We start from the raw sequence: 14,317 nt of genomic DNA on the forward strand, positions 1-14,317 counted from the left end.
AAGGTGGGCGAATGAGGGCATCGCCTGCCTGAGGAATGACTGGATTTGGCTCTGCAAAAAAATGTATACCAATTATTTAAAGAATTGAAAAATTCATCAAGTTAATGGAAAACAAAATACATGCAAACGTAATATTTTAATACACGTTACCAACCAAACTGCTCTTAAAACGGAGAAAATTGGGTGATTATTTAAAGAAACAGGAAAATAAATTATGTTAAATAAAATAGATGTGTAGGTACCAAAATGAATTCAGTAGAAAACGTTTACGATTTTAGGTTGAAATATATTGCATTTTCAACAAAATAGTTAAGTTAAAGAAAATATTTATTTTAAGGTGATAGTTGAATTTTAAACTAAAAGCGTTTAATTTCTAACAAATTATGGAATAGTTGCAGCGTTATCCAGAATTGCCAATTCTCTAAAAAAATGGTATTAAAATAGTACCACTTTTTTATTCGTTATCTGTAACAGAATTGTGACTATGAAAGGTGACCCTAAAAGTCGACACAGCCGACAGTCAGTCCAGTGTCCACAATCTTGGGAACTTTTTAAGCTGCGATTGCGTCCCGCCGACCAGGCACCGACAACCCGATTGGTCACTATTTGCTCGCTGAGTTTGAATTATATAAATATTCAGATTTAATATTTATAATAAATAATTCAATTATAATGAAAAAGAGGTTATGAATTCTGAATTAAGAGAAATAAATCAGTCGAGTCTTAAAATTAAAATTTTGTTTATTTCCGACAGTGACACTTAAAATAAAATCACTAAAATGACCAAAAATGAATTAAGAACAATTAATTACTGCACGGATAAATGTTATATCATACAATCTTTAATAACTTAAGGAAGGCCTGGATTACAAGACAGTGACACAATATTCGCTAAATATATGAATAACATTTTCAGTCTGTTGTCTAGATTCTAGAAATTTAAACAAATTTTCTATTATGAGTACTGTGACTAATTAATTAATGTATAAACATTATAAAATAATTAATATTGTATACAAATAATTAAATCGTATTCATACTGTTACAACTAATATTTTTTGCGTTTTCCAATCATTATTACTCATAAATATTAAATCTGAATATTTATATAATTCAAACTCAGCGCGCAAACAGTGACCAATTGGGTTGTCGGCGCCTGGTCGGCGCGACGCAAGCGCAGTTTAAAGAGTTTCCAAGATTGGGGACACTGAGTGTCTGTGTTGGCTCGTCCGACTGTCATCTGTTCTCGCTTTTTTTCTGTTGCACAAGCGTGAGTGCCTTCTGTCCGGCTTTTAGTTCGGGGTTTAGTTAGAGTTCGTTTAAAATCTTCAGTCTGGGATTGAAACCTTTATTCCTTCTCTGATTCACATTTGCTCACCCGAAGAAGACCCCCCGCTCAACCAACCCAGCCCGGGTTCGGCCCGACTCAACGCCCAGCTCGTTTGACGCCCGCTATGGTCTACAACCCGACTGTCAGTGTCTTTTCACGAACTGGACGCCTCAACGATTGACGTAAGTGGCGACAAAATTGCTTTTAAATTTACGATGGTGTAATTTTTGTTGTTTCGCTTATCTCAGCTTCCCACCTCCAAAAACCCGTTCCTTGGTATTAATTCCGTAACATATCTCAGAAGTAAATTAATGATTACGATTTTTAAAAAATCGTTCTTTAAGGCCATGTGATGAATATAACAGCTGATCAAGTCAGCCCTAAGATCAATGTTTTTTCACCCATATTGAATAATAAAAGTTTAAATAACGCGAAAATGTTTTCGGGAAATGTTAATAGATATTAAAGGATCGTTTCTGGCCTTGCAAAGATTTGGAGGAAGAAAAAAGATTATTTATGCAAATAATGATTATCGACGGACACATTTGTGTTTTACAGCAGAAGTTTGACGTGCAACTTTCTTTGACGACAGCACGGTCGCTATTTCTCCAAAATAGTAATTAAAGAAAAACTTTTTTCACAATTCTAATTATTTAGGACCAGAGACACATTCTTGCATGCCTTCTATTTATCGTGCCAAATTTTTAACACCATATCTCATTTCGTGTGGACGTAAGTTGGGAAAGAAAACTTCCACTGGTATTTTCTTCAAACAAAATTTTTCTTAAAATTTCCACCGGAACAAAGCAGAGACATGGACTTTATTACCTCCTTTTTCATTTCCCAAACTTTCAGAACGATATCTCATTTCGTTTAGACGTAAGTTGGGAAAGAAAAATTAAAGACCAGGTTTGGTCACGTGACCCTCGCGTCACATGGCCTTAAGTTTATTAAACTTCGCGTCGATGGAGCGAATAGATGTTATAGATTGAAAATTACCTTCTTCATATCCAAGAATCCTAAACTTGCGGCCAAAAATGTCCACTTCCCCACCTAAATATACGCTTTGTGATTTCCGTGGCCAGCACGATGGGCACATTGATTCTGTAAGTACAAAATAAAGTTTTTTTTCTAATAAGGTGGCAGTAAGTGAAATTGGAAAGTCAGTTAATATTAACGCGACTCGTAATCATTGCCGTGGTCTAAACTCAAAGCCGTAAAAATTTGACCTGTATATTTGGAAAAGTTGCTGTTCTCTAAAATCAATAATGCAATTAATGTAAGCTAAGAGTGATATTTTTTCTGGAAGACAGTTTATAATTATTTCAATGATGTTCATTTATTGAAACAGTTTTTGTTTTCTATAAGAAAGCTGATGCATTTTAAGGGATATTATTTGTTAAAGACAATTTTTAATTATTCAATCAACTAATAATCATGCACTTGCGTCATTTTATATAAAAGGTAAGAAAAATTCTATTTTTTAAAAATGTTTCACATTGTAGCTCTCATTGATCAGTATTTTCTGATCTGAACAATTCTACAGCAATTTTTTAACCAGTAATCGTTTCTGTACAACAAATTGTATATAGCTACGTTATGGATAGGGGTTTCAGATCGATTTCGTCAAGATAAGAAAACACCGAATAATAAGCGAAATATTTTAACAGATTAAAAAAGAAACTAGAATTTCGTTCCCTTTTTTGAAAAGTCGCAAGTGCAAGTTTTTTGGTCGTGAAAATAATTGAACACTGTCTTCAACAATAAACATCACTGGACGATTATCAGCTATGTCATCAATTCCATAAAATGATACCTTGAAAAGATTTTCGAGTTAATGGAAAAAAATGATACTAACAAAAATCAATTCCGATTTGACGCCACAAATTTCAAAATATTTTGAGCCAAAGATGTTTTTTTTGATATTTGATTAATTTTTGAATTTGTGTTTTATTTTTTTATTATTTCCTAAACCTGTTCAAAAAATTTAATTTCCTTGGAATTCTTATTATTATCCACTATAAAGATGGATGATTTTCAAATCAAAATTGTAATCTTTGCATAGAAACAGAGAGATAGAGAAATAGATATGGCAGTTAAGAAGACTGCGGAAGGATGTCGAGGTGAAAGGAATATTGCCGAACCGCAGGCGGGCCTTAAGGAGGGTAAAAGCACTATCAACAACATCTACGTTCTGCAGCAAGAGGTGAAAGAGAATTAGTGAAGAAGGGGTCAAGAGTGCACGCGTTTTTTGTAGATCTTAAAGGCGCGTTACCATTGGTTATTACGGGGGAGGTTGTGGGAGGCGATGGAGAAGAAGTCTTTTGGATGGATAGGGGATTGAAGAAAGGGTTATCGCTTAGCCCAAAGCTTTTTGAGATTTTAATAGCGGATATGGAAAGTAAGCTAGTAGCTGGAGAATGCTCCTATTGTAATCTGCAAAAATTTAAAAACAAATATTACGGACAAAAATAAAAATGAGAATTCTTGAAGTCGCCAGTGATGAGTGTCTTATATAATAGAGTGGAGGTGTTGAGGTTAAAAGGAAAGTGAGGAGGTAAATAGGATGCAGGAGAGGTATGTAAAATGGAAAATGAGGTTGTCAAGGAATACGGCTATTTACATTGTCAGTAGGGAGACGGGCAGAACAAATCTAGGGATTATAACGAGAATTCGAGCGCGAAAATATGAGTAGAAATTTTTAGAAGAGGGAAGGAGTAAGCTTGTTTAGATAGTGTTGGTGAGAGAAGGAGAACAGGAGAGGGGCTGGGAAGGTGGCGGTTGAAAGGGAAAGGTATTTTAGAACAAATGGTTTGCAGATGGATGACGGGAGAAGGATGCACAAGGAAGACAGGATGGTATATGAAATGGTTAGGATGACCGGCATGTAGAGAGAGAAGGCAGAAGGAGAGAAGGTTGAAATGGATGGGTTAAGTGTGGAAGTATTGTAGCGTAAAAGGGGTGATGAAAGGCTAGCAGAATATGTGAAGGGGGTATTGGGCAATGTTAAGAAAAAGAGGAGGAAGGAGGAAGAGAAATGGAGAAGGAAATATTGTAAAGATTAGAGTAAGTAAGTGTAACAAAATGGTAAATATTGTAAATAGTAGATAAGTTATTAAGTATTAGTCGCGGAGGAAGAGGTTGGCAATGTGTGGCTAAGCGATAAAGTAGGCAAATGCGCGATAGGCGAGGCGAAGCGAGAAAGGTAAGGTTATAAGAGCGAGCAGTCTTAGAAATAAGTTGTGGATGAATGCTAGTTTTTAAGAGTTAGTGTTAAGAAATTCCTGTATAAAAATGGGATTGCCAGTCAGTCAATTTTTTTAAAGGCTAGCGGGCTAAGAGATCAACGATTATCTGTGTAATTATTTTCAACGAAAATGTTAATAGAGAACATGTATAATATCTTCAATAATTTGAAAGTCTTCATTTAATCGCGTAGGCGTGTTTTCCAAATTTAAAATTTGTAACATGAAAAACTTCAAGTAAAAAAAGGCAATCGTAGAATGTAATTTATAATGTAATTATATCACAAATTAATCCTTCCTTGAGTTTTAGCTATTTGAAAAGAAATATAAAAATAATTTTGATTTCAATTATAACTCGTGATATATTGTTCAGGAATTTATTAAAATTTGTTACACTTCCTTCTGTGTAAGCAATATAAAAAAAATCTGCTTTCTACGTGGGAAGATTCTCATCGCGCGCTGTAATTTCGTGATTGCGAATTCTCTTTTGTTAAAAGATCTTAGCAGCAAATTTGTTTTTTTGGAGTTTAAAAATACTCTAACTCTGATCATTTTCTTTTCATAGAAAAAAGTCATAGTGCTACATTGTTTGAGCTTCTGAGTACTATGAATAACCGTACATAGAATTTAAAAATCTTAAAAAAATGTGGTTTCAAAAATGTTTGGTACGATCAAATTATGAATTTTAAAATTTTCGTCCAAATTAAAAGAGTTGTTATGATTATCTTATAGGTCTTTTAAAAATCAACGTTTTTCTTCTCTCGACTTTTTTCATATCATGCGTTGTTTGGCTAAAAATGTTCATTTTAGTCATTAGGATAAATTATTTGAGTTTCTGAGTACTATGTACACCCGTAGATAGAATTTTAAAATCTTGAAAACATGTAGTTTCAAAAATGTTGAAAATCTGCTCAGTTTTTGAATTTGGATCCAAAATAGCAGGTTTACGAACTTGTTCTTTCTTCTTAGGCCTCAAAAAAGTGTGCAAAAGCAGAATCCAATCTGATCGATTTTTCGAAAGTTATCGTACCTACAAAATACAGACTACAGACAGACAAACACCTGCGTAAAAATCTTTTTTCTGTCTCAGTGAGTCTCAAAACGTGGAGATTTGATATAAGCCGAAAAAGTGAGATTTTACATAAAACCAATATCTTCTCATTAGGATGAGAATGTAAAAAATATTAATTTTTAGTCGCGTATTATAATAATTAATTAGGCACTCGCACATTATAATCTAGTGAATCATATGTTAGCGCCCCAGGTAAAAATTACACAAAAGTTGTACAAGGCACGTATTCAATGGTAACATATGTTTTGACTGTTTCTAAAAAGAATCAAATAATTTTTGAATGTAGTCTAGATCCTCGATGTATGATATCTGAACGTATAATTGATTTGCTATTATTATGTTGCATTGTACTTACGAATAGAATCAAGAAATATAAAACCAAAAAGCAGTAGAGTAAAAATAAATTTCTTCATTGTGCTACAGACAAAGAACTGAATTTTCCAGAATTTCTGAAGCTGTAGCTGATAGGATGTTTTGAATGTGTATCACTTGCTTTTCTATGACATATAGAGATTCCCTCATTACTGATAAAAATGTTTACATAAAATTAGTTCCGAAAGAAGTTTTCATCTAACTTTCCTTGAAATTGTTATTCTCATGGTCATGTAAATTGAAAATCCGGTCATTGTACGTTACAGTAGGCTGAAAATACAAAACTTTTAAAATGTGAATCAATCGACGTGAAAAATTTAAAAAAATCTCTAAGGTATATAGTAAATTTTGAAACGACCCATTACTTTTCCCTTAACTATTTTTGAGCACTTGATATTTTGATTTTATTTAATTAAAAGCAATTATATCTTTCAAAAAGTCCCATAATATATTTTTAAACCATTTTTTATCGGACCAGATTCGAAATGGAGATTGTTTCCACAATTGGTTCTTCTACTTATAACTTAGCTAGATATATTTCTAATGTTTCACAACCAGTTCCACGTAACACAGAATCATTTGTTAAAAATAGCTGGGATTTAAAGGACACTCTAATAAAATTAAGGTTCCTTCAACACATTCCTTAGTTTTATTGGAAATTGTTTCAATTTTAAGTAACATTTTATTAGATATAGAATTAAACTGCATCGAAGAAAAACTATTACAAAATAAAAATCTAACTAAAATAACGAAAAATGAATTTTTAGTCCCTACTAGAACTGTTTTCAATAACATTGTTTTTTCTTTAAATGGAAAATATTATAAACAATTAAATAGTTGTCTTATGGGCTTACCATTGTCTCTTATAGTTTCAAATTTGGTTTTAGAAGATGTTGAAACAAGAGCTTTGGAAAAATTGAATTTTAAACCCATTTTATATAAAAGGTATGTGAAGGATATTTTAACTATTGTTCCTACTAAACAAATTGTAGATTTCGTAAATACTTTTAACAGTATTGGAAATTCCCTGCAGTTTGCATTTGAACTAGAAAATGATAATTGAATAAATTACCTTGATTTACAAATTATAAAAATAGCTGAAGGTAAGGTAATTTTTTTGGAATGGAAGCTTCTAATGTGTCCCCCAAGGGTTTTCATTTTTCTTACACCTCTTTTCTCTATTCCTTAACACACCTTCCACACACTTACTTGGTGGTGGAAGGGGGACCTACAGTTGAAGGTGGGTTCCGAACCACCGAGAGCAACAGCCTTAATTACATAGAGAAAACCTTTTTCTCTAGAGGTACCGGTCCCATCACACGAGCTTCATGGTCTGGTAGATATCTTGATTTTAATTCCCATAATTTATATTGTCGAAAGGTCGGCCTAATAAAAGGTTTGATCGATAGATGCATAAAATTGAGTGATAATAGTTTCAGGAAAGAAAATTTGGATCAAATTAAAATCACTTTAGTTGAAAATAATTATCCGCTTCCTTTGATAAATAGTATTATTCGAGAATGAATTCATGAAATCTACAATGGTTCCAGTAAGAAAAATAACTGGGTTGACATGTAAAAAAATCGGATTAAAAATTAACGTTATCGTATGTTCAAGGACTTTCTGAAAGGTTCCGACGATCGTTAAAAAAATTTAACATAAATGTTTATTTTAGTAATCAAAAATCTCTTGAAAAGTTTTTACTTAATCAAAAAGATATTGTTAGTCCTGAAAATTTGTCTGGAATTGTATATCTCATTAAATGTAATTGTTCTGAAAAAGTTAATATTGGTGAAACAGGTAGAAGATTAAAAACTTGAGTTTCAGAACATAAAAGAGATTGTAGAGTTGGAAATTTCAATACAGGTCTTTCACAACATTGTTGGAACTTTAACTATTCTTTTATTTTTAGAAATATTAACATTCTTGCTAGAGAAAAAAATACATATAAAAGACACATATTAGAATCATTTTTATAAACAAATATCACAATATTTCGATAAACTTACAGACAGAAATCATGAATGTCAAAAAAATATATCAAAGTATTATAAAATAAACAAAACCAAGTTAACATTCCAGTTACTTTGGCACGCTTTCCTTATTCCCGGTTCCTTAAAATGACGTCTTTATTTTGTATTAATGAATTGATCACCTTAATGTATGTCTCTTGTCTACTTTGCTATGTTTGACATTGATCCAAAACATTGTAAGGATTTTTTCGTCAATTAAATGTAGTTTCTTAAAAAAGCCTTTTTAATTTTTGTGAGCCTTTCCTATTATAGGTTTTTTTACATTTTAATTTAATTTAGTGTCACACATCATTATTACTTTTAGAAATTGAAATTAAACTATTGACAGATCTTTGACTTCAAAATTAAATATTCTTGTTTTTTACTAGATAATTAGCGCAGGTAATTTTTATTTCTTTTACTTTTTTAAATAAACAAATTTGTTCGCAATTAATTTGTAAGAAAAGGTCGTTATTTACATATTACAAATTAAGATTTTCTAAAAAAGGCACGCAGTGTTAGCCGAAACGTCAGAATTTTAATAAACGAACTTTTCAGTAATTTCGTTCTACTCTTTCAAGTAATGAAGACCGTAGGACCTACGAAAAACCTTACTCATAGAAGTAATTTAATTCATTATCAACAAATTTTTCAATTTCTATTAATTCTATATATTTCTACATGTTCTATTAATTCAGCTTAAACTTACGTAAAAAAACAAAAGAGAAAAAGTAGTAGAACTACTTTAAAAAAATTAAATTTTTGTTCTTGAAGATTCTATTCGATTGGTAATTAGTTTTTTTTGTTGAAAATGATTTTAAATGAACATTTAACTATTCCATTTATGGATGCAAATTGGTATTTTCTGGTTGCAACTAGAACTATTTAGTTAAAAATAAACTTGTTTATTATGGTAGAAAATTAACCTTCTTTGTTAAAAACTGATCTTTCTGATTGAAAATTCATGACTTTTTTTTGAATATTTGATCATGTTTGTTGAAAATTTATTGTTTTTGTTTACTTAAAAATTCTTTTCCTTTTAACTTAGACTTTAAATATTCTATTTTCGAATGAAAATTTATTCTCACTTTTTGCAACTACCACTATTTGCTTGAAATACCTTATATTCTGCTAGTCTTTATTGAAAATTCATTTTTTTATTCGGGTAAAAATGCCTTTTATAAAATACAATCTATTGTAGATTTAGAGAAAGTGGAACGAATGCTAACGATGTGAATATAAAAGAGAATCCGTGTCTATGATAAATTCATTTATTATAAATTAATTTAACATTGTTTCATATTTTCAATTATTGTTCGTCAATGGTTATGCGCAAGATTTGAGGTAAGATCAACCTCATATTATGTTGACCAATGACGTGGACGCTCGATCTTTGTTTTGTCGACCTGCGGGCACACGAGGACCAGAATTACAAAATTTGGATATTATTCTAAACCACATGTGAATATTAAATTAAAAATTTATGCTAAGTAGTCACACCGAGCCTAGACTCGGCTCCAGTGGTGCTAACAGTTGCAAATTTCATAACTGCGCAGGCGTCTCGTGAAGGAGAGACGAAGAGGATACCTGTTTTTTTTCTTACCCTTCCCATGCGCGACGCGTGCGCAATGGGAAAAGTCGTGGTCCATTAGCACTACTGCTCGGCTACCTCGTTGCATAGAATAGTCGCATGCCGGGAAGTGGTGGGAGAGCGCGCGCACGCCCGGAACATACGACGCTCTCCCACCACTTCCCGGCATGCAGCGGTGTACGCCGGTTTTCCGCAATGAGGGAAATAAGCCTAGGCTCGGTGAGCAACTTTAGACTGGGTTCGTCCGTTCTCTGCATATAAGTCTACAATGAAGGCAACAAATAAGCTGTATCCTTCAACTCATGGTAAATTTGTGGATTAGAAATGAATGAGAGAAAGTACGATAAATTATTGGAAATAAGGGTAGTGTCGTGTATAATATAAACAAGTGTCATGTAGGTGGTGCGCAAGAGTAGGGGATGTGTGGGTTTGGGAAGTGTGGAAATTAGGAAGACGTTGGTGAAGCGAATTTGAAGGGAGGATGTCGGTCTGCCCGTACGTTGTATTTTTCTCCAAGAGGGTAAATGGGGGAAGGAGATTTAGGGGAAAGTGCGTCGGGGAAGTGACGGAAAATGAGGGGAGCGTAAGTAGGGGAAATGGTTGGAAGTGATGGGAAGTCAGGTTTGTAAAATGAGGAGAAGGGAAAGAACGTGAGAAAGAAGTTGGCGAATCGAGTGGTGCAGTGAGGGGAGGTTTTAAAATTTGCGTCCATTTTAATTGAAAGAGATTTTATCAATCATATTCTGATTGAGAAAAAACTGGACGATTTAGCTACAATCTTATAATATGTTCACCATATATTAATGAATTTTAGTTTTCAAATTAACGGTTGGATTACCACAGCTCTCCGATCATTTCTTGAAGTGGGCGAAATCGATATTTTGGTACATCATAGCCAATAGGACGGATTTTACGTTTTAGTACATTTCCATAAAGATATTTAGTTACTCGCTGACCTGAACCAGTTAGAGAAATATATAGTCATTGTTAAGTTTTAAGAAAAAATTTATTTTAATTATCCTAATACTTCGTTATTATAAAGGGCGGATTCAGAAGAAGGTTTTTCTCCAATTGAGAACTTCAGAATGAAAATTCGAATCTGGCGTTGAAGGGGTGGGGGGATTGTACTTATTTTGGTCATCTTCAGATCCGGCCATTCAAAGAACGTTATGATTAGGAGGGAAAAAGAAGGCTGATAATAAGAAATTGTATGTTAATTTTTAATTTACCAACATAAGCAGGCACTTATAACAGCGTCTCAAAGAAACATCACTTTGTGTTCTTCCATTATAGTATTGAGAAGTCTGTCAATTTGTCCAAGTAAGTTATATTACAGATCTTGAAAGTGATGTTGTAGGCAATTACATCTCTTTCAAACTCGACTAAAGATCTTTGCAAAAAGGTTTCATTTAATCCATTTTAATTAGTATATGAGGAATAGAATGAATCTTAAATTTTTTCAACCAGAATTCAACAGTTTTCAAAATTTCACGAAAAAATGGAAGAATAAAAGTATTAAAAGGACTACATTTTTTTAAGGTGGTAATGTTATTACCAATTGGTACAGGAAAAGTACATATTTAGGTTGGATTTAAAATTTCGTTTCTGCCTATCCTTATCAAAACAAAATTGTAGTAATCAAAAATGTAGTTGACAGAGCTTTAGGCTTGTCTCATGTTTTATTTCACAAAACAAATTTAAATAATATTAGTAATATCCTTTTTTAAATAGTTTCTCACAAAAGTTAATTTGAGAAATATATAACAATTAAAATAAAACAAATAAAAAAAGTAATAGTTTCCTGGTAGATAATTAGAAATCAAAAAGGGCATTTGGTGAGTTGCTATCTCATTTTTCTTTCCTCTTTCTTATTTTTGTCCAGAGATTCATTTTTTTAAGAGGATCATTTTTTATATTATAATAGGAGCATTGTGCGATGATTGTTTAAATTTGGTCGTTGTATTTTTGGTTTTACTTTAAGACATTTTATACATTAAAGTCCAAAAATTTTTCATTGGTCCGAAATAAGGAGGGATTATATGTAATTGGAAAGTTAATAATTATTAAACAGATTCGTGGCGATTAGCGTGGTCTAAATTTATTCCTGGAAAAATTTGACTTTCGATTTTTGATAATCGATTCTCGCCAATTTGTTTGCTTTCGTAAAAAAAATCTCTATTTTTTTCAAATTGGTATTTTTTTATTTGCTGAAACCATTTTTTTCCATGCAAGTTTTGAAAAGTTACTGATTTCTGAAACTCATAACGTAGTTGTCTATACATTTGGTAAAAACGACGACTTTACGACGACTTTACGACATTCTATGTCCATGTCGTTTCGGTGTCTTTACGATATCGTAAAGACATTGTCAGATCATACGACTTATTTACGATATCGTAAAAACACCTTAACGACATGGACATAGGATGTCGTAAAGTTGTCGTCAATATGTCGTAACAATGTCGTAAAGACGTCGCCAAATTTCGTGCCCACTTGGTTAGTGACGTAGCTGATAAAGTGTAAGCCATATTTCTGATTGAAGACAATTTGTAATTATTTCATCAACCTATAATCATGCACTTGCGTAATTTTATACAAAAGCTACAGAAAATTCGAGGTTTTTTCATCTTTCACATTGTATCGCTCATTAATCAATATTTTCTGATCTCAAAACTGATAGTCTAACTTTTTAAAATAATACTAGTTTTTGGAAACTAATTATTTACAGTTTCGTAATCGATGGTTTTTTTAGATCGTTTTCGTTGGGATAAACAAATATTGAATAATAAGCGACATAGTGTAACAGATTAAAATAAAAACTCAAATTTTCTTCAACTTTTCTATGAAAAGGCGCAAGTACATGTTTTTCAATTGTTCAAATAATTCCCCAGTAGGCACAAAATTTGGCGACATCGTTACGACATAGTTACGACAACTTTACGACATCCTATGTCGTCCATGCCGTTAAGCCGTCTTTACGATATTGTAAAGACGTCGCCAAATTTTGTGCCCACTGGGTCAACACTGTCTTCAACAATGAAGATAACTTAAGGATTATCAACTGCGTCATTAATTCCATAAACTAATAACTGTCAAAGATTTTCGAATTAGTTAACAAAAAATTACGCAAATAGAAATTAATTCCGAGTTGACGTCACGAATTGCAAAATACGTTAAGCCGGAACTATGTTTTCTTGGATTTTATTATTTTTTTTTTTAATTTCATTTTTTATTGTTTTATACCTTCCAAAATTGCACAAGCTTGTAAATTTGATTACTTGAAACACAAATTGTTAATTTTTGGTAAAAAAACGGTAAAAGAAGAAAAAATGAAAAGTTTAGAAAAATGTTGAAACTTTTAAGTCTAATCAATTTTCAGCGAAAATCCTAACATGAAATACGTTTTAATATTTATACTAACTTTAAAGTTTTAATTTATTCGCGCAAATGTTCCGAATAGCACAAATTTTTCTCAATTTTCATGAGTTTTTCTATGATTTGTCTCAATGCGAGCCTTGTCTTGGCTGAGATGGTCGAACCATTTTTGGCTCATAAATAAGATTAAAATTGATGAATGAAAAATTTGTAACTATTAAACTATCTTTTTTTTTAATTAAAAAATTCAGAATCTGTGCGCCTGAACGAGTATAACCCTTAAAAATTTTCTTAAAAAAAAAAGTTGTAACTTTCTAGAAGGATCTCATAAGCCCTTGCAAATAAGTGAAACAAACAATATTTTCAGTATCATCATTAAACAAGTAATTACAAGATTTAAAAATTCGACTCAAGAGATAAATTGATGTCTTCAAGACATAAGAATTTGCCTCCAAGGTATAGAAACTTGTCTACAAGACATTGAAACTTGTCTCCAAGGCACATAAACTTGTCTCCAAGATATAAAAACTTGTCTCCAAGATAAAAATTGAAGTCTGGCTCTACCTCAAAACTGAGACATGCTAAAGTCGAACTTTTCGACTTCAGCATGTCTTGATTGTGGGCAATTCAAGTCTTACTCAAGTCGAAGCATTTTTACTTGGACTAGCATCTTTGGTAAAAAAAAAAGTCGGCGTGGCCACTTACTTAAAAATCCGTGTGGGCGGATTATTAACTTGGTATTATTATGTTATGTTTCCTCAAACTTTCCTGGAAATTTTTATTGTTAGAGTCATGCAAATAGACAATTTGTTCATTGTAAGCTAGAGTAGGTTGAAAATACAAAAATTTCTACATTTGAAAAAGGCCCTACAATGTCGCATTGAGGTCAGAAAATATTTATTTAAACAATTTTAACAAATTTCTTTATGGGGGTTACAAACTTATGGTAATTTTTATTTACAGTTCATTTTAAAATTAAATGATAATGATCTACGTTTTGATATCCCCTGAAGCCGAACTTTATACCATTTTTTGATAAGAATCGAGTTTTTTATTTTATGCATCGAAAATGTATGAGTCAAAGATTTAAATTTAAAGCCAAAAGACCAGAAATAAAGGGACAAGTTGCTAAAGGAATTTCAGCGTTTAAAATTTTTCACCAATTTTTTTAACCATTTTTTTTAAACGTATAGTTTTTAATTTATTTATTGAAATTAATATGCAGAAATCGAAAAGTCCAATAATTTACCAAAAACTTGAGACAAGTAAAAAGACTTAAAGAAGGCCTGTTAGGAATCTAATGCTCGTTAGTTTAAAAAA

General features: G+C 32.0%; 1 protein-coding gene across 1 annotated transcript in view; it reads left to right on the plus strand.

Moving 5' to 3' along the window:
• Positions 1-1,311: 1,311 nt before the first annotated feature.
• LOC117179027 overlaps positions 1,312-14,317 on the plus strand; it is a 30,759-nt gene continuing 17,753 nt past the window's right edge. The window contains exon 1 of the mRNA XM_033370649.1: positions 1,312-1,512. The gene's annotated coding sequence lies outside the window, so the exon portion shown is untranslated. The remainder of the gene's footprint in view (positions 1,513-14,317) is intronic.

This window comes from Belonocnema kinseyi, chromosome 8 (assembly GCF_010883055.1).
Source record: "Belonocnema kinseyi isolate 2016_QV_RU_SX_M_011 chromosome 8, B_treatae_v1, whole genome shotgun sequence".
Taxonomy (NCBI): domain Eukaryota; kingdom Metazoa; phylum Arthropoda; class Insecta; order Hymenoptera; family Cynipidae; genus Belonocnema; species Belonocnema kinseyi.